Raw genomic sequence first — 25,325 nt, 5'->3', positions numbered from 1 at the left:
TGGATGGTGGCGCAGGGCAAGGGGAAACGTCTGTCGTTGTGACGCCAGTTGAGGAGGAAGTTAATGATGATGATCATGAAACTCCGGTTCAAGTTTCTGTCGAACCACGCAGGTCGACGAGACCACGTGCTGCTCCAGAGTGGTACGGTAATCCCGTCTTATCAATCATGTTGTTAGACAACAATGAACCTGCAAATTATGAAGAAGCAATGGTGGGCCCAGATTCCGACAAATGGCTAGAAGTCATGAAGTCTGAGATAGGATCCATGTATGAGAACAAAGTGTGGACTTTGGAAGTACTGCCTGAGGGCCGCAAGGCTATTCAGAACAAATGGATCTTTAAGAGGAAGACGGACGCTGACGGCAATGTGACCGTTTATAAAGCTCGACTTGTGGCAAAGGGTTTTTTCACAAGTTCAAGGAGTTGACTACGATGAGACATTCTCACCCGTAGCGATGCTTAAGTCCGTCAGAATCATGTTAGCAATAGCTGCATTTTTCGATTATAAAATCTGGCAGATGGATGTCAAAACGGCGTTCCTTAACGGTTTCCTTAAGGAAGAGTTGTATATGATGCAACCCGAAGGTTTTCTCGATCCTAAGAATGCTAACAAGGTGTGCAAGCTCCAGCGATCCATTTATGGACTGGTGCAAGCATCTTGGAGTTGGAACAAACGCTTTGTTGAGGTGATCAAAGCATTTGGGTTTATACAAGTGGTTGGAGAATCTTGTATTTACAAGAAAGTGAGTGGGAGCTCTGTGGCATTTCTAATATTATATGTGGATGACATATTGCTGATTGGAAACAACGTAGAGTTTTTGGAGAGCATAAAGGATTACTTGAATAAAAGTTTCTCTATGAAGGACCTAGGAGAAGCTGCTTACATTCTAGGCATTAAGATCTACAGGGATAGATCAAAACGCGTGATAGGACTTTCACAAAGCACATACCTTGATAAAGTTTTGAAGAGGTTCAAAATGGAACAGTCCAAGAAAGGGTTCTTGCCAGTTTTACAAGGTACGAGATTGAGTAAGACTCAATGCCCAGCGACTGATGAAGATAGAGAGCATATGCGCTCCATCCCCTATGCTTCAGCCATAGGTTCTATCATGTATGCAATATTGTGCACTAGACCGGACGTTAGCCTGGCCATAAGTATGGCAGGTAGGTTCCAGAGTAATCCAGGAGTGGATCACTGGACGGCGGACAAGAATATCCTGAAGTACCTGAAAAGGACTAAGGAGATGTTTCTCGTGTATGGAGGTGACGAAGAGCTCGCCGTAAAAGGTTACGTCGATGCAAGCTTTGACACAGATCCGGACGACTCTAAGTCGCAAACCGGATACGTATTTATTCTTAATGGGGGTGCGGTAAGCTGGTGCAGTTCCAAGCAGAGCATCGTAGCAGATTCTACATGTGAAGCGGAGTACATGGCTGCCTCGGAGTCGGCTAAGGTGGGTGTCTGGATGAAGCAGTTCATGACGGATCTTGGAGTGGTGCCAAGCGCACTGAATCCAATAACCTTGTTCTGTGACAACACGGGTGCCATTGCCCTAGCAAAGGAACCACGGTTTCACAAGAAGTCCAGACACATCAAACGACGCTTTAACCTCATCCGCGACTACGTCGAAGGGGAGGACGTAAATATATGCAAAGTGCACACGGATCTGAATGTAGCAGACCCGTTGACTAAACCTCTTCCACGGGCAAAGCATGATCAACACCAGAACTGTATGGGTGTTAGATTTATTACAATGTAATTCGCATGATGATGTGAGGGCTAGATTATTGACTCTAGTGCAAGTGGGAGACTGTTGGAATTATGCCCTAGAGGCAATAATAAATATAGTTATTATTATAATTCCTGTATCAAGATAATCGTTTATTATCCATGCTATAATTGTATTGAATGAAGACTTATATACATGTGTGGATACATAGACAAAACACTGTCCCTAGCAAGCCTCTAGTTGGCTAGTCAGTTGATCCACGATAGTCAGTGTCTTCTGATTATGAACAAGGTGTTGTTGCTTGATAACTGGATCACGTCATTAGGAGAATCACGTGATGGACTAGACCCAAACTAATAGACGTAGCATGTTGATCGTGTCATTTTATTGCTACTGTTTTCTGCGTGTCAAGTATTTGTTCCTATGACCATGAGATCATATAACTCACTAACACCGGAGGAATACTTTGTGTGTATCGAACATCGCAACGTAACTGGGTGACTATAAAGATGCTCTACAGGTATCTCCGAAGGTGTTCGTTGAGTTAGTATGGATCGAGACTGGGATTTGTCACTCCGTGTGACAGAGAGGTATCTCGGGGCCCACTCGGTAATAAAACATCACACACAAGCCTTGCAAGCAATGTGACTTAGTGTAAGTTGCGGGATCTTGTATTAAGGAACGAGTAAAGAGACTTGCCGGTAAACGAGATTGAAATAGGTATGCGGATATTGACGATCGAATCTCGGGCAAGTAACATACCGAAGGACAAAGGGAATGACATACGGGATTATATGAATCCTTGGCACTGAGGTTCAAACGATAAGATCTTCGTAGAATATGTAGGATCCAATATGGGCATCCAGATCCCGCTATTGGATATTGACCGAGGAGTCTCCCGGGTCATGTCTACATAGTTCTCGAACCCGCAGGGTCTGCACAGTTAAGGTTCGACGTTGTTTTATGCGTATTTGAGTTATATGGTTGGTTACCGAATGTTGTTTGGAGTCCCGGATGAGATCACGGACGTCACGAGGGTTTCCGGAATGGTCCGGAAACGAAGATTGATATATAGGATGACCTCATTTGATTACCGGAAGGTTTTCGGAGTTACCGGGAATGTACCGGGAATGACGAATGGGGTCCGGGAGTTCACCGGGGGGGGCAACCCACCCCGGGGAAGCCCATAGGCATTGAGGGTGCGCACCAGCCCTTAGTGGGCTGGTGGGACAGCCCAAAAGAGCCCTATGCGCATTGGAAGAAAAATCAAAGAGAAAAGAAAAAAAGGAGGAGGTGGGAAAGGGAAGAAGGACTCCACCTTCCAAACCAAGTAGGACTCGGTTTGGGGGGGGAGACCTTCCCCCTTGGCTCGGCCGACTCCCTTGGGAGTCCTTGGACCCCAAGGCAAGGTTCCCCCTCTCCCTCCTATATATAGTGGGGTTTTAGGGCTGATTTGAGACAACTTTGCCATGGCAGCCCGACCACATATCTCCACGGTTTTACCTCTAGATCGCGTTTTTGCGGAGCTCGGGCGGAGCCCTGCTGAGACGAGATCATCACCAACCTCCGGAGCGCCGTCACGCTGCCGGAGAACTCTTCTACCTCTCCGTCTCTCTTGCTGGATCAAGAACGCCGAGATCATCGTCGAGCTGTACGTGTGCTGAACGCGGAGGTGCCGTCCGTTCGGCACTAGATCGTGGGACTGATCGCGGGATAGTTCGCGGGGCGGATCGAGGGACGTGAGGACGTTCCACTACATCAACCGCGTTCACTAACGCTTCTGCTGTATGGTCTACAAGGGTACGTAGATCACACATCCCCTCTCGTAGATGGACATCACCATGATAGGTCTTCGTGCGCGTAGGAAAATTTTTGTTTCCCATTCGACGTTCCCCAACAGAATCTTATTTGAGTTTCTTCTTATCTCTCTTATGCATGATTTCATTTCCTTGTAATTCTCTTCGAGTTGTGTGTTTTGTTTGGCCAACTAGATCTATGATTCTTGCAATGGGAGAAGTGATTGGTTTTGGGTTCATACCGTGCGGTGACCTCACCCAGTGACAGAAAGGGTAGCGAAGCACGAATCATGTTGTTGCCATCAAGGATAAAAAGATGGGGTTTTCATCATTGGTTTGAGTTTATCCCTCTACATCATGGCATCTTGCTTAAGGCGTTACTCTGTTCGTCATGAACTCAATACACTAGATGCATGTTGGATAGCGGTCAATGTGTGGAGTAATAGTAGTAGATGTAGAAAGTATCGGTCTACTTGTCTCGGACGTGATGCATATATGTCTGATCATTGCCTTAGATATTGTCATGACTTTGCACAGTTCTATCAATTGATCGACAGTAATTTGTTCACCCACCGTGATATTTGCTATTTTGAGAGAAGCCTCTAGTGAACACTATGGCTCCCGGGTCTACTCCACACCATATTTTCTGCCTTACACTTTTTCTTCGTTGCACTTTCCACCTTCAGATCTCACTTTGCAATCAATCTTGAAGGGATTGAAAACCCCTTTATAGCGTTGGGTGCAAGCTCTTTGTGTTTGTGCAGGTACTCTGGACTTGACGAGATTCTCCTACTGGATTGATACCTTGATTCTCAAATTGAGGGAAATACTTACTGCTCCTGTGCTGCATCACCCTTTCCTCTTCAAGTGAAAAACCAACGCAAGCAAGTCTCCGTCAACGTGTCAATTTCTGGCGCTGTTGTTTGAGAAGTAGCAGCGTGCGGTGAGCCACCCGTTTTTCATCTTCCCGAAAATGTGTTTCTCTTGCTTCGTCTCTAACGTCCCACTCTCTCTGCCATGGGTGCTACCGCGGAACACAGGTGCTCCTATGTAGCACGCATCAACCTCATGGGTGATTGCGATGCAGCACTCGTCGGTGCTGCAATGACTTTCGGTTGCATCTGTAATTGCCACAACAAGTGGGACATCCTCACCAGCGTCTACTGCTACAAAGCAAGATGGCATGCTGAAGCTGTTGAATGTTGATGGTGCAGCAAGGGACCGGCGACCGCTGGTTCTGTAGAGCGGGGCTTGCACTTCAGCCCATCCAGGACTGTTGCAGGTCATGTTACGTCCACGGTGAGACGATGATATGAGACCGGTGCCACAATGGAATATCGCCGGAGGGGACGTCGGAGCTTTTGTTGTGCTACCAGCCGCTGCCATGAAGCTCCAATGACACTACAAGAAATATGTCAACTTGTGACCTCCTCTCAGTGATCCAAGCTGTATTGGTCGGAAATCCACGGCCATTTCTCTAGGAAGGGCTCAAACCCTGAAATTACCTTACACCAAATGGTCATAAAGCAGACAAGAGTGGTCAACGACCTTATCTCTACTTGATTACGACCGATATAAATGGTGATGAGGTTGTGAACGTGGATGCATTGGTCCTTAAGGCCGCCTCCTTTTTAAATGTATTGTGAAGGAAGTAAGATTTTTATTTATCCAAATGTTATGAATTTTTTACAACGCCTTCATATGCCCGAATTATCATCCTTCTCCAAATTGGAGCTCAATCCAATCATCTATGTGAGGCCAACATCAATTTCTATTTTTTTGTCCAGATTAGCACATTGCAAAGCAAGTGCTATCTAGACTCCTCTTATTTCCCTCACACTTTTCGGGCCCTCTTACATAGTCAAATCATTTCTACATGCCAATATTCAGCTCCATTTGCCTAGTAAAGCTTCGTCAGCAAATTTGTAATGTTTCTATCCAAAAAGAAGCTTTGTGGAGGAAGTACTGGCTAGGATTATCCAAATTATCTGATATTTTGCCAAATGTTTCATATGCTCAAATAATCACTCTCCGCAAAATTTAGATTTATCCAGCAATCCATGTGACCTCATCACCCAAACTTTTATTCTGGTCATATTTTCAGTTTGTGAAGAAACTATATTTTATATTGGTTAATTATTTATGAAACTTTACCAAGGGATTTTGATACCTATATAACTTATCTCCACCAAATTTTAGCTCATTTCATTTAGCCAATTTCTCTCAATAGCTTTCCCAAGTTTTTGTCCAAAGAAGAGCATTGTGAAGTAAATACCACTTTGCCACATCCAAATGGTATCAAATTTGCAAAGTACCTACCTACGCCCAAATTACTATCCTCTGCCAAATTTTAGCTCAATACATTCATTCATTTGAGCCAGTTTCAATATTCATATTTCTATCCAATGTGGTACTTTGCAAAGCAAGTGCCACCTAGGCTCCTCCGTTTGAGCTAAAAATTTGCAAAGAGAGTCTCCTTAGTTGATGATTATCCTCAGCCAAAACTCAGACTCATTGTCCATGTTCATTTCCCCCACCGCTAATCAAACACTTGGTTGCTAATTCACGTTTGAGCTTAGTTCCGTCTCCTTGTAAGATTCTTCTATTATATTCTTCTTCCTAACACCTATCGGGGGAGTGTCCGACACATCACACATGCCTAGGCGACCCATAACACGTGCCAATGCAAAGGTCACGCGGTGACCACGCGGTTGGCATGCGAGTTTCCACGCTCTGGAGTTGGGGCCCTCGGACACCATTCAAACCTCGACGTCTTTCCACCACACCATGTATATGTGATTAAATGAATACTTATGTACCTATAAATTATATTTGGGAAAAATAAAGATTAAACCATAATGCACGTGCAGTTCAAATTTGACCCGCTTCCTACTAAATCGGGGGGAAATTTGTCTTTTTCACGAGAGGTGTCTCAAAGATTTTTACACCCAACCATTTTGTCAATTGTACATTAAATATGATCTAATATTTTATAAAAATAATTCGGTCCAATTTTGCAACAAATATATGGTAGGTCCTTCACAAAAAACTCATTTTTAGGCACTCGAAAAATGGAAAATGAATTTTCCGTACAAAGAAAATGAAAACTTCCTTAGACTACATTATTTGTAATTTCAATATGCACCCTTATGCATAATATGATATCATTTGAAGAAACTATGCCATGAATGTGACCATAAAATTGATCATTTTGCTTAAAAGCTATGAATCTTCACACACGATAGCTCATTTTTTAGAACACTTTTTAAAAATAATTTTCGTATTATAAGTTTATTATTTCTCTTGTTAAATTGGTCACATACAATGACACAATGAGAAGGTTTTACAATTTTTTGATTTTTTTTGAACTTTGCATGCCCATTTCAAAATGCGGTCAAAATGACGAGCATGTTCGTTCCTAGCTAGTGGTTGAATCATGGAATTTGTTTTGGTTTTTATGTGATTAAATAGATACTTTTGTACCTAGAAATTATTTTTGCAAAAAATAAAGAGCAATCTATGAGGTAGCTGAAGTTCAAATTTGACCCGCTTCCTACTCATTCACGAGAAATTTGTCTTTTTCACGAGAGGTGGATCAAAGATTTTGACACCCAACCATTTAGTCAATTGTTTGGTCCAATTTTGATGGAAATCTATGAGGTAGCTGAAGTTCAAATATGATCAAATATTTTATATAAAATTATTTGGTCCAATTTTGCAACAAATATATGGTAGGTCTTTCACAAAAAAAACTTATTTCGGGTACTCAAAAAATGGAAATGAATTTTTCGTCCAAAGAAAATGAAAACTTTCTTAGGCAACATTTTTTGTCATTCCAATATGCACCCTTGTGCATAATATGAGATCATTTTAGCAAACTATGTCATGAATGTGGCCATAAGACTGATCATTTGGCTTGAAAGACATTAATCTTCACATATGATAGCTCATCTTTTAGAACACTTTTAAAGTAATTGGCGTATTACAAGTTTATCATTTTACATGGTAACTTTGTCACATATAATGACACAACGCAAAGGTTTTTCAATTTTTTGATTTTATTTTTGAATTTTCATGCCCGTTTCAGCCACGAATTCTCATAATCCCATTATGTGACATCCCCGGATTATGCTATAGCAGTGACCTGTAATCAAGCTAGAGTGATTACCATGATTAAACTAATGTTTTTGCTAAATAGTGCTTGATCACATTTTGAAATCATATCTCATTTCAAATTCCATCATTAAAAAGGATTTAAAATTAATATGATAAAACAAATCCTCAAACAACAAGGGGAAAATGTTGCACACTTGGCAAAAATTCCAAAACTTTTGTTGTTAATTATAAAAACATCACCCTAAAGCTGGTATGGACCCCGCCTTTGAAAACTGAACCAAAAAGCAATTCTTAAATGCTCTTTTGTTTTGTGAAAATTGTCAACCTGTTCAAATTATTCAATTTTTTTTGTGGATATGCATAATATTGCATGTTATTTAATGGAGCAAGTCACAAAAAATTTCTAAGATAAAATGGTGCTGAAATTAATTAAAACATATCCTTTTTAATAAAACAAAAATGAAAAGGATTTAAAATGAAAAATAATAACCCGCCCAGCCCAACTGGGCCTAGGCCCACTAGGCCAACCGGCCCATCCAGCCAACCGGCGAGCCCACCCCACCACGGGGTATATCTCCCCTGCCTCGAAACCCTAGCCACTCTCACACTCCCCCACCCCGATTCACTCTCCCCTCTCCCTCCCGATCCAGATTGGATCGAGGCAACCGACGACGCTGACGCCCCCTCCCAAATCTCCCTTAGGATTGGGATCTCACGCGGGGCGGGATGGACATGATGGCCCCATCACGCCCGGCTAGGTGATCGCTCGCTCCTGCCACTGCGACCGCGACCGAAGCCTCATCCGCTCTACTTTGCTAGCCGGTACGACTGCGATCGGAGCGCGGTGGCGATGCTGCTTCCGCACCTTGCCCCGTGGCCACGGCGGCGGTGGTGGCCAGGCTGGTGTCGCGGATGGATCTCTTGTAAGCCCTTCTCCCCTCCCCCAGATCTCCCTCCCCATCCTCCAGATCTCCCTCCCCTCCTCCAGGCCGGCCCTCGGCCGACCAATCCGCACGGCGCTGACGGTCTTTCGTGTGTGATGCAGTCATGGGCACGGAGATCCGACCCTGATTTTCATCTCCTGAAAACGCACCTTCACTACACGCCGACGTCCCATCCCACCCACGCCGCTGCCTGCCGGCATGCGCATTGTGTTCCTCACACCGCTAGGGGCCAAGCGCGAGCGCAACGGCACCGACATCTTCCTCCCGCGCCCGGCCGACGCCCCCACATAGCCAAAGAAAAAGTCAAGGGCGTCCCTTGTGCCTTTTGCCCATTTTTCGATCTTTATTCGTTGAAGTGGTGTTCCTTGGTTGCTAAATATTCTTTTTGTTTGGTGCTTTTCACATCATTGCAGGCTGCTCGATGGTTCTTGTCCCCGCCCGTGTCATGCATGGCCAAAATCTGAACCTCGACGACCTCGGCGCCCAGCCTCGCTACCCAAAATGTAAAAATTAACCATGCGATTCATTCTGTTAAGGCAAGCATGCTCTGTTCATTTTTAGATCCCAACCATGTACGTACCGATAACCTAGCTCAAGCAAACACACATGCAACTCAATTTATTTCTATAGGTATAACAGCAGTACGTATGTGTCACCTATACTCCATCTAATTGATCCAGGTTCTAGTAATTAATAGTAAAAATTAATTGCATGCACATTTTAAAACCTGCATGTGAAGCTATATCATTAAATTATTGTTTTGTAGTACTTATCCGAGAAGAGATCTATTATTTGTATGATGTTGTTGTTCCTCACTAATATAATATTTACTGATTGTTGTTAGTCACTAGTATTCACTAATAAATATGCCTTGTTTTGTGTTTTCTACTGTTATTTATGTATAGTCTGCCTACAAGTTAACATGTTAGAATTTATTTTGTTCTTAACCATTTTGTTTTATAACATGCATATGGTGGCCTTCATTCTTGTTTCATTGCAAGCTCCAGGATGAAGAAGTCAGAAGAAGCAAGGAATGCCAGATCTTCGCATGCATGCATGCTCTAGTATTGTTGCTTCTGCACCTAGCTAGGGAGGTGCAAGACCTTGTTGTAATGGTGAATATTTTGGGAATTTTGATGTACTCGTGATTTTGCTGAGAATTTGGTGTATATTTGATTGCTATTTTGTTTACTTCTAATCCATTTATGGCCTGGAAAATATAATGGACCAAATCTATTTAGGCTTTGAAAAGTCTATGGCCCAAAATATATTAGTGAGAACAAAAGCTATGGCCCAAAATATATATTAGTGAGAACAAAGCCTTTTGAAATGGTTGTAGTCCAATTAAAATGACTAAGGCCCAAAAAAGAAATGGCATGAAACAACCCACAATCCAGAATTGTAGCCGATAAGAATTAATAGGAAAAATATATTAAATGGGCTGAATTAGTGGGCTCGGCCCATATAGACACCGAATTGGACCGGACTGATTCCAATCGATGATTTTCATTTGGTCGTCATTTTTCCACGTGAGCTTGCCATGTCAGATAGATCGTGGTGTGGGGAGATTGCCAGCGACCAAAAAATTGGTCGTAGAAACAACGACCTTTCATTTTGGTCGTTATAGTTCATTAGAGATGCACAACTTTTGACCAACTGTTTTTGGTCACAAAAAGGTCGTAAATGAAAAATAACAACTGTTAAGTGACCAATATTGATGGTCGCAAGTTAGCATATTTCTTGTAGTGTGGAGCATCGCCGGAGCCGCGGTGCTGCGGGGTAGCTCTATATGCGTCGCGCAATGTTGCCATGAAGTTGCAATAGAGCATCACCAGAGGGGCCATCAGTGCTTGCGTTGGAGCTTTTGCTGCACTACACGATGCTTCCATGGAGCTCCAATGGAGCATAGCCGGAGCCGCAATGCTACGTTGTAGCTTTGAACGCTACGCGCGGTGCTGTCATGAAATTGCAATGGAGCATCATCGCCGACCGTCATGCGACACATGACGACCAGCTTGGTGCCTCATGCAACATCACCGGTGTTGCATACTATGACCGACGTTGCCCTCCAACTTTTGCAGCACCGTCACTGTTGCATGCACTACACCACGACTCTCAAAGCAACGTCAAACAATGTGAAGGTATAGGTCACCTAAGGCGACACATTTAGTGTCGGCAAAGACCTTTGCCGACAAAAAAGAGTTGTCCCCTATAGTCCTGCCAGGAAAGGTCTTTGCCGACATAAAAACTTACTCCGACATATAGTATGACGGTGCTGGTGAGATCTATGATGACACACATTTTTATACTGATAGACAACTCTATACTGACGGTTGATCTCACATTGTGCAAGGCCGAGAGATTCTATGACACCATATCTACCCCGACAGTTTATGTGATACAACATGTGCCGACAAAAAGTGCGATGATCAATTCTTCTACCGGCATATTTAAGCTTCCTCCATGCAGCATGAACCTGGCCAAAGTAGAGAAGATGGATTAGTATTATGTGCATGATACACCAATATGAACCATGAAAATAAAAATTGCAAGATGTACCTTAGTATGTGTTTTCAAAAATTCATCACTTCCACAATTCCCCCATTAGAGGATCGACCTAGTCCAGTTTGTTTGTTAAGCCACAACCAAAATGAGTAGAAGCGCTTCAGTTCTTCCCATCTGTTCTTAAACTGCATCCTAGAGTGTCGTAGCCCTCTGTTTTGTTCAAACTTGATAGCAATATTTTTGTAACCTCTAGGATCCATGAATCCATTGCTCCTGTTACTAGTTGTGATCTCCTCAACACAGACTGAACAAAATGTAGCAGTAATTTTTCTATTGGTCTATTCAGCTTTATCATAATCATCGTTCTAATACACAACCATATTAATGTTATACACATTGTGTATTGCTGCAACAAGGTTACACTAAGCACAATTGTATTGGTTACACTAAGGTTCTATCATGCTTACATAACAGAGTACAAACTAGGAACAATTGTACTGGTTACACTAAGGTTCTATCATGCTTACATAACAGGGTATAGAATCCTTGCAACATGATAAAGAGGTAATCATGTATTTCAAACATTGAACAAATTGCAGAAATTATTTAAACATTGAGGAAATTTTATCGATTCATCATCTCCAGCGCCATCATAATACTCATCATTGAAGTTGGAGTCATGTGGCTCATGTTGTGCAATAGGAACACCACCAATCTCAATTAAACTGCTGCTAGGATGGGGTGCTCGATACGGCAGAGAGGATGGTGGGATTGGAGGTCGATCGATCTGCCCGCTGCAGCCTACGCCATGCCCACGTCCAGCACCCTGACCTATGACTGCCTCCTCTGATCCTAGTACAGGGACGTGGCCACGGCGGCCACTACGACCACCACTGTCGCACCCCCCCACGGCCACCACCACAGCGCCCACCATCATGCCCAGCACGGTCAACTCCGGCGCGCCCACCACGGTTAGTATTGCGGCCCGCCCGTGCACCACGGTCGGCGCCATGAGTGCCATGACCACCGCCTCGGGTTGCTTCGGCTACAAACTCTTGTTGCTCTTCTCCATACACATCTGTGGCGTTGAATGCAGGAGGTCCATGAACGAAGCCTGCGAATTGAGGTCAAATCCTCCAAAATCGACAAATCCACATGCAGGGAAACAACTACAATCGTCGACGAAGCTCAAATCGACGGGTTGGCGATGGGAACCGACCTGGTGACTCCTCCTCGTAGGGTTGACCCACGGGTATAGTTCCTCCGCCTCCTCCTCTTGTTGCGACGCCATCTCCAGTGGAGGATGCTCTGCCTAGGCTGCACGTCTCAGGGGAAGTGGCCCGTTGGCGGTGCCCTAAAGTTGGAGCAGCGGGGTGGAGGAAAAGCTTTGGGTTCTGCGCGCAATGGGGAAGAAAGAGTCAGGGTCGTGCACGCGTGGAGAAGGAAATGGGAGGAGGGTGGTGATATGTCTCAAACGTATCTATAATTTTTGATGGTTTCACGATGTTATCTTGTCTTCTTTGTATGTTTTATGTACCTTTTTATATCTTTTTGGGACTAACTTATTAATTCAGTGCCAAGTGTCTGTTCCTGTTTTTCCCGTGTTTTTGACTCTTTTCAGATTTGATTTTGGAACGGAGCCCAAACGGAAGAAAACCCCCGAAATGATTTTTTCCCAAACGGAAGAAGTCCACGGGGCTTTTGGGCCAAGCCAGGTGGGCTCCAGGGAGCCCACAAGCCCCCACTCCGCCACCACGGGGGAGGCGACGGTGGGCAGGCTTGTGGCCTCCCTGGCCGCCCCCTGACCTAGGTCGTTGGCCTATAAATTCCCAAATATTCCGCAAAATATCAGGGGAGCCTCGAAAATACTTTTCTGCCGCCGCAAGCTTCCGTTTCCACGAGATCTCATCTGGAGACCCTTCCCGGCGCCCTGCCGGAGGGGACTTTGGAGTTGGAGGGCTTCTTCATCATCATCATCGCCCCTCCAATGACTCGTGAGTAGTTCACTTCAAACCTACGGGTCTGTAGTTAGTAGCTAGATGGCTTCTTCTCTCTCTTGGATCTTCAATACAAAGTTCTCCATGATCTTCATGGAGATCTATCCAATGTAATCTTCTTTGGCGGTGTGTTTATCGAGATCCGATGAATTGTGGACTTGTGATCAGATTATCTATGATATATATTTGAGTCTTTGTTGATTTCTTATATGCATGATTTGATATCCTTGTAAGTCTCTCCGAGTCTTGGGTTTTGTTTGGCCAACTAGATCTATGATTCTTGCAATGGGAGACGTGCTTGGTTTTGGGTTCTGCCATGTGGTGACCTTTCCCAGTTACAGTAGGGGCAGCAAGGCACACATCAAGTAGTTGCCATCAAGGGTAAAAAGATGTGGTTCTTATCATTGGTTTGAGATTATCCCTCTACATCATGTCATCTTGCTTAAGGCGTTACTCTGTTCTTATGGACTTAATACACTAGATGCATGTTGGATAACGGTCGACGTGTGGAGTAATAGTAGTAGATGCAGAAAGTATCGGTCTACTTGTTTCGGAGATGATGCCTATAGAAATAATCATTGCATAGATATCGTCATGACTCTGCATAGTTCTATCAATTGCTCGACAGTAATTTGTTCACCCAACGTCTACTTGCTTTCATGAGAGAAGCCACTAGTAAACACTATGGCCCCGGGGTCTATTCACATCCATCGTTTACATCTCTGCTTTTACTTTGCTTTGTTACTTTGTTGCTTTCAGTTCTCACTTGGCAAACAATCTATAAGGCATTGACAACCCCTTCATAGCGTTGGGTGCAAGCTTTTGTGTTTGTGCAGGATCTTGGGATACTCTTCCGCCGGATTGATACCTTGGTTCTCAAACTGAGGGAAATACTTACCGTCGCTGTGCTACATCACCCTTTCTGCTTCGAGGGAACACCAACGCAAGGCTCCAAGACCACGGGGGAAATCCTTTCCATACTTGCCTAGGAAGTCCCTTAAGGCGTAGACGTAGCTGAAGGATTCCTGGTGCCGTCGACACAACTATTTCTGGCGCCGTTGCAAGGGATACACAACAAACATGAGAAGTATTTCTGGCGCCGTTGCCGGGGAGGAGAAATCAAGATCTATCCAAGTAGGTCTCACAAACTCTTCTCTTGCATTTACTTTTGTTGCTAGTTGCCTCTCGTTTTCTTCTCCCCCACTTCACATTTGCCGTTTTCATTTGCCTTTCTCCTTTTCCATTTTCTTTTGCTTTTTGCCTTTCCCTTTCGCCCGCCCGCTCTTAGGTTTGTTCGTGAGAGACCTTTCCTCATGGCAAAACCAAACTATTTCATAAAATTGGAGGAGATTGAAACTAATGTCAAAGGTTTCATGTCTTCACAGTTTGACCAAAATAGTTACTTCCGTAGGGAATTAAAAGAGCAAAATTCCTTTTTGGTCTGTTTGAATAAAGAGGTTGATGATATTGCCAATGATTTCCTTGCACTTAGTTCCCAGTTTGCTCATCTTGAAAAATTGGTGGGCCAAATTTCTAACAAGCAGGCTACCTTAGTCAATAAGATGGCAGCTAAACCTGAAATTTGTGATGAAAATCACGAGGATCTTAAAGTGCTTGGTGTGTCTCCTCTTGAATCTTTGTTTTCGCGTGTCAAACCTACTTATGGAGGGGCTGGATATGAATCCACTTTGGTTGAAAAACGCCCCAATGATTCGGAGTCCACCTATCTTGGTGATAAAGGTGTGGAGAGTGGAGTAGAAGAAGTCAAAATTTTGGGTAGTAATGAAACTCCCACTTTGGATTTCAAGGAATTCAATTATGATAATTGCTCCTTGTTTGAATGCATTTCTTTGATGCAATCCATTGCAAACTCTCCACATGCTTATAGCCAAAGCAAAGCCTTTACCGCGCATATCGTAGATGCTATGATGAAATCTCTTGAAGAGAAGTTTGAACTAGAAGTCTCTATACCTAGAAAACTTCATGATGAGTGGGAACCTACTATCAAAATCAAGATCAAAATCTATGAGTGCAATGCTTTGTGTGATTTGGGTGCTAGTGTTTCCGCGATTCCAAAGTCTTTATGTGATACTCTTGGTTTTCATGAAACTGAAGAGTGTTCTCTTAATTTGCATCTTGCGGATTCTACCGTCAAGAAGCCCATGGGGAGGATCGATGATGTTCTTATTGTTGCAAATAAGAACTATGTACCCGTGGATTTCATTGTACTTGACATAGATTGCAATCCTTCATGTCCCATTATTCTTGGTAGACCTTTCCTAAGGACTATTGGTGCTATCACCGATATGAAGGAAGGGAATATTAGATTTTAGTTTCCCTTAAAGAAGGGCATGGAGCACTTTCCTAGAAAGAAAATAAGATTGCCTTATGAATCTATGATGAGGGCTACCTATGGTTTGAGCACCAAAGATGACTATACGTGATTCCATCACTTTCGCATAGCTAAGGGCGTTAAACAAAAGCGCTTGTTGGGAGGCAACCCAACGAATCTATCCTTTTTCTTTCTGTTTTGTGTTTTTCACACTTTCATAATTCTGTTATGATTGTGTTTTTTGTGTTTCTTTTTACGTTTGTGCCAAGCAAAACCGTTATGATTAGTCATGGGGATGATCGTTTGGTCACGCTGGAAAAGACAGAAAGTTTCTGCTCACGAAAAGAATTTTCATTTTTTTTCTGTAAGAGCTTTTGAGTTCATTATTTTTGCTGCTGATTTCTACAGAAATTCTTCAGACTTTCGTAATTTTTCAGAATTTTTGAAGTACCATAGTTATACGAAACATACAGATTGCTACAGACTGGTCTGCTGTTAACAGATTCTGTTTTTGTTGTGTTGGTTGCTTATTTTGATGAAACTATGCATAGTATCGGGGGGTATTAGCCATGGAAGATTGAAAGTACAGTAACCCAACATCAGCACACGTAGAATTTAAGTTTGCTACAGTACCTAAGGAAGTGGTGGTTTGCTTTCTTGTACTAATGTTATCATGAGTTTCTGTTTAAGTTTCGTGTTTTGAAGTTTTCAAGTTTTGGGTGAAGTTCTTAAGGACAAAAAGATAAAGAGTGGCAAGAGCTCAAGCTTGGGGATGCCCAAGTCACCCCAAGATATTCAAGGATTCTGTAAAAGACTAAGCTTGGGGATGCCCCGGGAAGGCATCCCCTCTCTCGTCTTCAATCCATCGGTAACGTTACTTGGGCCTATATTTTTATTCACCACATGTTATGTGTTTTTGCTTGGAGCATCTTGTATCGTAGGAGTATTTTTTTTTGTGTCACAATCATCCTTGCTGCACACCTAGAGAGAGATACATGCACTCACCATGATTTTGTCAAGCTTCACTTATATCTTTTGGCAGACAATTCAGCTCACATATGCTTCACTTATATCTTTTGAGCTAGATACTTTTGCTCTGTGTGCTTCACTTATATCTTTTAGAGCACAGCGGTGCGTGGCTTGGTAGTGGATCTATGCTTTGAAAGTAGTCTCAAAAGGGGTAGTTACTCAAAGGGATACGAAAACTTCCACCTTCATGTGCATTGAATAATTAGAGAAGTTTGATTCATCTCAATTAGTTTTGAGTTGTGGTTATGGTAATATTAAAGTCATGCTCGTAAGGTGTTGTGGATCTAGAAATACTTGTGTTGAAGTTAGTGATTCCCGTAGCATGCCCGTATGGTGAACTGCTATGTGATGAAGTCTGAGCATGATTAGTATATTGATTGTCATCCTTTGCATGGTGGTCGGGATCGCGCGATAGTTTATACCTACCAACCCTTCCCCTAGGAGTATGCGTCGAATGCTTTGTTTCGATTACTAATAAAACTTTTGCAACAAGTATATGAGTTCTTCATGACTAATGTTGAGTCCATGGTTTAGATGCACTTTCACCTTCCACCATCACTATCTTCTTAGTGCCGTGCAACTTTCGCCGGTGCACAAAACCCACCATTAGCCTCCCTCAAAACAGCCACCATGCCTACCTACTATGGATTTTTCAAAGTCATTCCGAGATATATTGCCATGCAACTACCACCATGATATGTGCCACCACGTCTACATTGCCATGGCATGATCGTAAGATAGCTAGCATGATGTTTCCATTGATGTCTATGCCATGCTAGATCATTGCCACGGTACACTACCGAAGGCATTCCATATAGAGTCATAGTTGCTCTAAGTTTTGAGTTGAAAGTGTGATGATCATCATTATTGGAGCATTGTCCCATGTGAGGAAATAAAAGAGGCCAAAGAAGCCCATAAAAAAGAGAGGCCAAAGAGCCCACCAAAATAATAAAAAAAATGAGAGAAAAAGAGAGAAGGGACAATGCTACCACTTTTTCCACACTTGTGCATTTTGAGCACCATGATCTTCATGATTGTGAGTCTCTCGTTTTGTCACCACCATATAGCTAGTGGGAAATTCTCATTATATAACTTGGCTTGTATATTCCAATGAGAGGCTTCCTCAAAATTGCCTTAGGTCTTCGTGAGCAAGCAAGTTGGATGCACACCCACTAGTTTTCTTTAAGAGCTTTCACATACTTGTAGCTCTAGTGCATCATTTGTATGGCAATCCCTACTCATTCACATTGATATCTATTGATGAGCATCTCCACAGCTCATTGATATGCCTAGTTAATGTGACTATCTTCTCCTTTTTGTCTTGCAACCCCCACCACATTCCACACCATCTATAGTGCTATAACCATGGCTCACGCTCATGTATTGCGTGAGAGTTGAAAATGTTTGAGAAAGTAAAGGTGTGAAATAATTACTTTGCCAATACCGGGGTTGTGCATGATTTAAATTCGTTGTGCAATGATGATAGAGCATAGCCAGACTATATGCTTTTGTAGGGATAACTTTCTTTTGGCCTCGTTATTTTGAAAGTTCATGATTACTTTGCTACTTTGCTTGAATTATTATTGTTTCCACGTCAATAGAAAACTATTGTTTTGAATCTAATGGATCTGAACATTCACGTCACATAAGAGGAATTACAGAGGACACCTATGCTAGGTAGCATGAAAGCATCAAAAATTCATTCTTATCACTTCCCTACTCGAGGACGAGCAGGAGTTAAGCATGGGGATGCTTGATACGTCTCAAACGTATCTATATTTTTTGATGGTTTCACGCTGTTATCTTGTCTTCTTTGTATTTTTATGTACCTTTTTATATATTTTTGGGACTAACTTATTAATTCAGTGCCAAGTGCCAGTTCCTGTTTTTTCCGTGTTTTTGACTCTTTTCAGATCTGATTTTGGAACGGAGCCCAAACGGAAGAAAACCCCCGAAATGATTTTTTCCCAAACGGAAGAAGTCCACGGGGCTTTTGGGCCAAGCCAGGTGGGCTCCAGGGAGCCCACAAGCCCCCACTCCGCCACCACGGGGGAGGCGACGGTGGGCAGGCTTGTGGCCTCCCTGGCCGCCCCCTGACCTAGGTCGTTGGCCTATAAATTCCCAAATATTCCGCAAAAAATCAGGGGAGCCTCGAAAATACTTTTCTGCCGCCGCAAGCTTCCGTTTCCACGAGATCTCATCTGGAGACCCTTCCCGGCGCCCTGCCGGAGGGGACTTTGGAGTTGGAGGGCTTCTTCATCATCATCATCGCCCCTCCAATGACTCGTGAGTAGTTCACTTCAAACCTACGGGTCTGTAGTTAGTAGCTAGATGGCTTCTTCTCTCTCTTGGATCTTCAATACAAAGTTCTCCATGATCTTCATGGAGATATATCCGATGTAATCTTCTTTGGCGGTGTGTTTGTCGAGATCCGATGAATTGTGGACTTGTGATCAGATTATCTATGATATATATTTGAGTCTTTGTTGATTTCTTATATGCATGATTTGATATCCTTGTAAGTCTCTCCGAGTCTTGAGTTTTGTTTGGCCAACTAGATCTATGATTCTTGCAATGGGGGAAGTGCTTGGTTTTGGGTTCTGCCATGTGGTGACCTTTCCCAGTTACAGTAGAGGCAGCAAGGCACACATCAAGTAGTTGCCATCAAGGGTAAAAAGATGGGGTGTTTATCATTGATTTGAGATTATCCCTCTACATCATGTCATCTTGCTTAAGGCGTTACTCTGTTCTTATGGACTTAATACACTAGATGCATGCTGGATAGCGGTCGACGTGTGGAGTAATAGTACTAGATGGAGAAAGTATCGGTCTACTTGTTTCGGACGTGATGCCTATAGAAATAATCATTGCATAGATATCGTCACGACTCTGCACAGTTCTATCAATTGCTCGACAGTAATTTGTTCACCCATCGTCTACTTGCTTTCATGAGAGAAGCCACTAGTAAACACTACGGCCCCCGGGTCTATTCACATTCATCGTTTATATCTCTCCTTTTACTTTGCTTTGTTACTTTGTTGCTTTCAGTTCTCACTTGGCAAACAATCTATAAGGGATTGACAACCCCTTCATAGCATTGGGTGCAAGCTTTTGTGTTTGTGCAGGATCTTGAGATATTCTTCCGCCGGATTGATACCTTGGTTCTCAAACTGAGGGAAATACTTACCGTTGTTGTGCTACATCACCCTTTTCGATTCGAGGGAACACCAACGCAAGGCTCCAAGGCCACGGGGGAAATCCTTTGCATACTTGTCTAGGAAGTCCCTTAAGGCATAGCCGTAGCTGAAGGAATCATCGTGCCGTCGACACAACTATTTCTGGCGCCGTTGCAAGGGATACACAGCAAACATCAGGTGGTGGTGGCAGAAATTAGTAATTACCTTCAACTTTATAAAGATAATGAGTCATTAGCAATCCATAATCTGGTTTTATCTCAGATAGAGTAGATTGTGAGTTTTTAATAATCTAATCACTTAATTTTTATAACCTACAACATAATCTGTCGTGTTTATGAAAATTGGATTATCATAACGTGAACAGTTCTATACAGGACCTCAACAATCTGACAGAGAGAACGTCATGATTCCCACATCCCATGGTATTATTTTTGTCCAGCTCCTGAACGACATGTAAAACGTATTTTTGTCTTGCTCTGTTACATGAGAAGAGGCAACATCTCACTCAACTTCCCGAAAAGCTCTTCAAAAAGTAAGATCACACGCATGCTCATGTATGATATCAGCCACTGTGATGAGCTTCATATTATTTTTTAGATTATGTGCGTTCTAAATATCTTTATGACATCTTATCTCTCTTTAATAATAAAGCAAGCACTGCTTCTGTCGTACGTCGTCGTCACTTTTGCACAAAAGTCCCTCTGTTTCTGAGTATTCAACCCACAGTCCCTATGTAAGTGGATTTAAAAAAAACGTTTCAATTTTACAAATTAACCCCTACGTTATGTAATAATTCCGCCCACACTCCTTATCCAGTGGCAGAAAAGGTGGAAGGGGTGGGAGGAACATTTCTGGGGCGCTCGTCGTCGTTGGCCGGCGGCCGGCATAACTGACCGCATCATGGTGCCGGACGCGGCCGCCGCCACGGTCGGCAACCTGCAGCGCCTCATCGAGGCGCGCGCTACAGTGCCTGTCGCCGCGTACCGCCTTTCACTCGACCAGTCCCTGCTCCTCCCCGCCCCGCAGCCGCCGCTCCTCTCCGAGCCGGCCGCCCCGCTCGCCTCCCTGCCGCTCGCCAACGGCTCCTTCGTCTACCTCTCATACCTGCCCGGCGCGCGCTCCTCCCAGCCGCCGCCGCCCAGGGCCCTCACCGCCGTCGGCTCCTTCAGCAAGAAGATGACCATGGACGACCTCATCGCGCGCCAGATCCGGGTCACCCGCCAGGAGGCGCCCTTGTGCTCCGCGGCCTCGTTCGACCGCGACTCGGCCAACACCTTCTAGCTCCACGTCTCCGAGTCGCTCGCCTTTGTCATCAAGCATGCGGGGTTCCTCTATGGCCGCGTCGACGCCGAGACCAAGGAGGTGCTGGTCGACTTCATCTACGAGCCGCGACAGCAGGGGTCCTCGGACGTGGTCCAGCTGATGCGGGACGCCGACGAGGAGGCCGGCATGGACGCCATCGCCGACGGGCTCGTCATGCGCCGGGTGGGTTTCGTCTTCACGCATGCGGTCGGGAGGAAGTCCCGTGAGACGGACGAGTACACCCTGTCCAACAGCGAGGTCGTCCAGGCCGCCCAGCTGCAGGCAGAGGGCGGGATCCCGGAGTGGGTCACCGTCGTGGTGAAGCTGGAGGTTGGGGAAGACGGCTCGGCCGACGTGCACTTCGAGGACTTCCAGATGAGCGAGGTCTGCGTCAAGCTATTCAAGGACGGCGTGCTGGAGACGGAGGTCAAGGACTCCGACGACCCCCGCCTGTCCAAGATGCGCAAGGAGGTGATTGCAGGAGGGAAGGACACCATGAAGGTCGACAACGACTTCTTCCTGGCGCCCGTCAAGATCTCCAAGCACCAGGGCCCGCTCTCGACGGGATTTCCGGTGGAAAACCGTGGAATTCCACTACCGGCAAGCGCGCTCAGGAGCCACATGGATCGTGCAAAGCATCTGCCTTTCGTCAAGCGCATCTCTGATTTCCACCTGCTTCTCCAGATCGCTGCTTTCCTGGATGTGAAGGCAGACGTCCCTACTCTGGTTGCGTGTGTAGGACACAGGCCGAGGTGCCTGAGGACTACCGGCTCCTCATCGACACCTTGGCAGGTCAAACATAAACCGATGGAGAGGGTTTACTGAAACAAGAAACACGGTGCCATTTAGCAACTTGCTCTCTCTTCTCATGTGTAATTTATATGAATGTCTCAGGTCTGTAAGTCTTGTTTTTAACTCGTATATGCGCTACCATTGCCCAAAGGGCGGCATATTTCTTTGTGATGCTCAATCTTTGTCATATAGTAATTGAAACGCAAGTCTTTTGATGGTTGCATTGCCTGGATGTTTATGTTTTTACATGTGCTTTGCCTAGATTTTTGGGAAGGGACAAACATTGATTTTGCAAGGCCACTTCGCTAAGATAGTATTAACCAGCACAAATAGGGGGATTGAATAAGGGTTGCCAAAACTTTCTTGCAGCTATATGTAACCCCTCCACACTCGAAGTGTCTATTATCATCTCTCTTAGTGATCTGCCAGAAAGCAAGAGTTGTTAAACATATTATAATATTACTAATACAGATAACAAGAGTCTTTGCACTCGTGTGCTTACACATAGGTAAACAAAGATTATGTAGACAAGTTCCGTGAAGCTGGGCTTGGCGCAGACGCTACACTCTATAGTTACATGGCTAATGGAAGCGCTTGAGAAAACAAATGCTGGGATTCCTTGACCTGTTTGTGTTCGGTGGCAAATACTCGTGCACGACAGAGGATCGTATCAGTGTTCACTCCATCATACTGTAGCTGCAACAAGTCATTTTCCCCCATCATAAAAAAGGGTCCAACAGGGTCAGCAATCAACCGAGAAAATCAACGATGTGTTAATAGATTTAATACAAAAAATCAAGAGAATAGCATAGTCGAGCGAGACTAAAAACTGGGGCTTCCTTTTAGAGCACACCTACGTGAGGAACTCTAAGGGGCACACAGCAAGCAGAATGTTCAGAGAACATCACAGATAAACCAGTTTACGCTCTTTTCTCAGAAGAAATAATAAAATATTTAATTTTGATTTGGGTGAGCAATCAACCGAGAAATTCAATAATGTGTCAACAGATTTGATACAGCAAGAAAAATCAAACACAACTAAATTGGGGCTTCCTTTCACAACACAACTACGTGAGGAGAACCAAGCAAGCTCAATGTTCATAGAACAACCTTCACTTATAATTTAAAATGTATTCAAGCATTTTTTAAAAGCCACGTGATTTAAAAAGTGTTCATGCCTTTTTAAAATAATATTTATACATTTCAAAAGTTATATACAATTTAAAAGAGAGTTGGAGTACGAGGAATGTGTATGAACCAGGTGCAATGTGTAACTCACGGAGGGTGGTCCATCCATGCAAATCGACAAGATTGGTTTTAAAAGTTTTAAACATTCTCTTGTGTTGACGTGGTGACCAAGATCATTTCGTTGGGATTGATCACATTCGGATGCATTATGATGAATTAAACATCATAACTACTCTCGGTTAAGCTGGGCGAAGGAGGATAAATGACAACATGCTGAGACACGGTATTAAAATAGAGGACGTGGAAGTGCATAAGGCTCTTGAGCCGTGCTTATCAAGTTAGGAAAATGTAATATTTTTCTTTCTCCCGTTGCAACGCACGGGCATATTTACTAGTTAGTATATGTTGAGTAAATAGGCAATTTTCCGAGTAGATTAATCCATGAAATAATTACTAACATGGCATTGACTAGGTTCATGACATACTGATCACGGAGTATACTAGCAAGTAATACGCATATAGCAGAAACATCTACGCATATAGGCAGTACTACTAGTGCAGACAGAAACAGGAGAGAGATAAACATATCATACCCTCCGATCGGCCAATTGGCCGTAGCAGCAGCAGTGGCGGCGGCAACATCCTCTGCCGCCTTCTTCTCGGCTTCGGCCTTCTCGCGGACGAGACGGTCAGCTTCGCTTGGTGAAGACATGGCGATGACGAGGGCGACGCGGACGTAGACGAAGCAGACGGACGGAGGCGAGCAGTCGCGTGATCGCTCCCCAAAAACCTAATCGCCCCTCTCCCGTACAGGAACCACAGAGGCGGGGTTTCGGAGGCCTGCTCTCCCGTCGACCGTGTACGCGGTAAACGGGACGGAGTCGCCGGCGGCAGCGGCAGCAAAAGGAACGAACACGTGAGGTAGATGCGATCTGATTCTCGTGACGGCTAGGGTAGGCGATAGCCTGCTTATAAAGGCGGCTGGGTGGAGAGACGTGGGCCGAACCCACGTCCGAGTCGGTAACAGCCCACGATCCGACGTCTCGGATCGTGCCGTGTTCGTTACGTATTCTCCGTTCCTAACCGGCAAAAATAAGCGCGTAGGTATGAGCTCGGCTCGGCTCATTCGCGCAACCCGCGGCGCGTCGTGGCGAGGCGTGGCGTGGCGTGGCGAGGCAGACGGCGGAGGAGGAGTGCGCGAGGGCACCTTCTCTTCTCACTCTCCAATAGCATGTGGAAGAGAGACCCTTATAAAGGGGTCCAACTTCTCCTCCACTAGCGGGGTGGGACTAAACTTCCCACCACCTTGTCATGCCACCACCTACATGGGCCCTTGGAGATTTTTCTGAAATTCTCTAATGGGCCTAAAGCCCACTACCAATTTCAACAATCCCCCACCAGATCTCGAGGGCACATCGTGTTCCCTCGTTCCAATCACTGTTTTAATATACCAGAATTTCAGTGAAGACCTGTTAAGGTTGAGCTTCACCTAGAGCAAGTAGCTACACCCCTTTACAACTGAACAATGGACTATGCCTTGAATTGTCAGTTTGGCGTAAAGGAGCTTCACCACAAGTCTTACTAGTACTAGACTGCCGAAGGTGACCCCTCAGGTGGAGCATATTAGTCACACTCCTGGCCTATTCATGAGTTTACTAGAGATCACCCAAATTTCATAGATTGTGACCAGCAGTCAAGCTCATATAGGTGTGTTCCTCCAAAGATCGCTCTGTAGGACAGCATCTTCCTTACATAAAGCCTTAGAACACATTAAGACAGTAGTCATCCTACCATACAGTATCCGAGAGTATTGCATCTCCAACGGAGTGGGTTAGTAAAGTTACTCTCCTGAGTTCACCACTAGCTTGTTTTCCCAGGTCCTACTTCACGGGATCTCTGATCATATAGGTTGGGTTACTACCATGGCAAATCATGTGGGTCTCATACCCATCTCCCTCGATGCACTATCTATCACAACACGTGATAACCCTTTAGTAAAGGGATCTGCCAGATTCTTAGCCGTTTGGATGTAATCCAACGCTATCACTCGAGAGTTTCTCAAACGTCTGACAGACTTCAATCTCATTCTTATATGTTTGTTGGACTTCATATTGTCCTTTGAACTCTTCACTTTAACAATAACTGTTTGATTATCGCAGTTCATAAGGATAGCCGGAACCGGCTTCTCAACCACACGTAAGTCCATCAAAAGATCTTGAAGAAATTCTGCTTCGACACCAGATGTGTCTAATGCTGTTAATTCTGCTTCCATTGTCGATCTCGTTAAGATCGTTTGCTTGCAAGACTTCCAGGAAACAGCACCACCCCCAAGAGTAAACATATACCCAGTAGTGGCCTTCATCTCATCAGCATCAGAGATCCAATTCGCATCACTA

At 44.3% G+C, this 25,325-nt stretch overlaps 1 pseudogene; it reads left to right on the top strand.

The window, feature by feature from the left end:
* The first annotated feature begins 12,495 nt into the window (after positions 1 to 12,495).
* On the top strand, positions 12,496 to 21,870 carry LOC123404959 (annotated as a pseudogene).
* Positions 21,871 to 25,325: the final 3,455 nt, after the last annotated feature.

The sequence above is a fragment of the Hordeum vulgare genome, chromosome 6H, assembly GCF_904849725.1.
Source record: "Hordeum vulgare subsp. vulgare chromosome 6H, MorexV3_pseudomolecules_assembly, whole genome shotgun sequence".
NCBI classification, from domain to species: Eukaryota; Viridiplantae; Streptophyta; class Magnoliopsida; order Poales; family Poaceae; genus Hordeum; species Hordeum vulgare.
The sequence above is the reverse complement of the archived record's forward strand: the minus strand, read 5'-3'. Positions and strand labels throughout refer to the sequence as shown.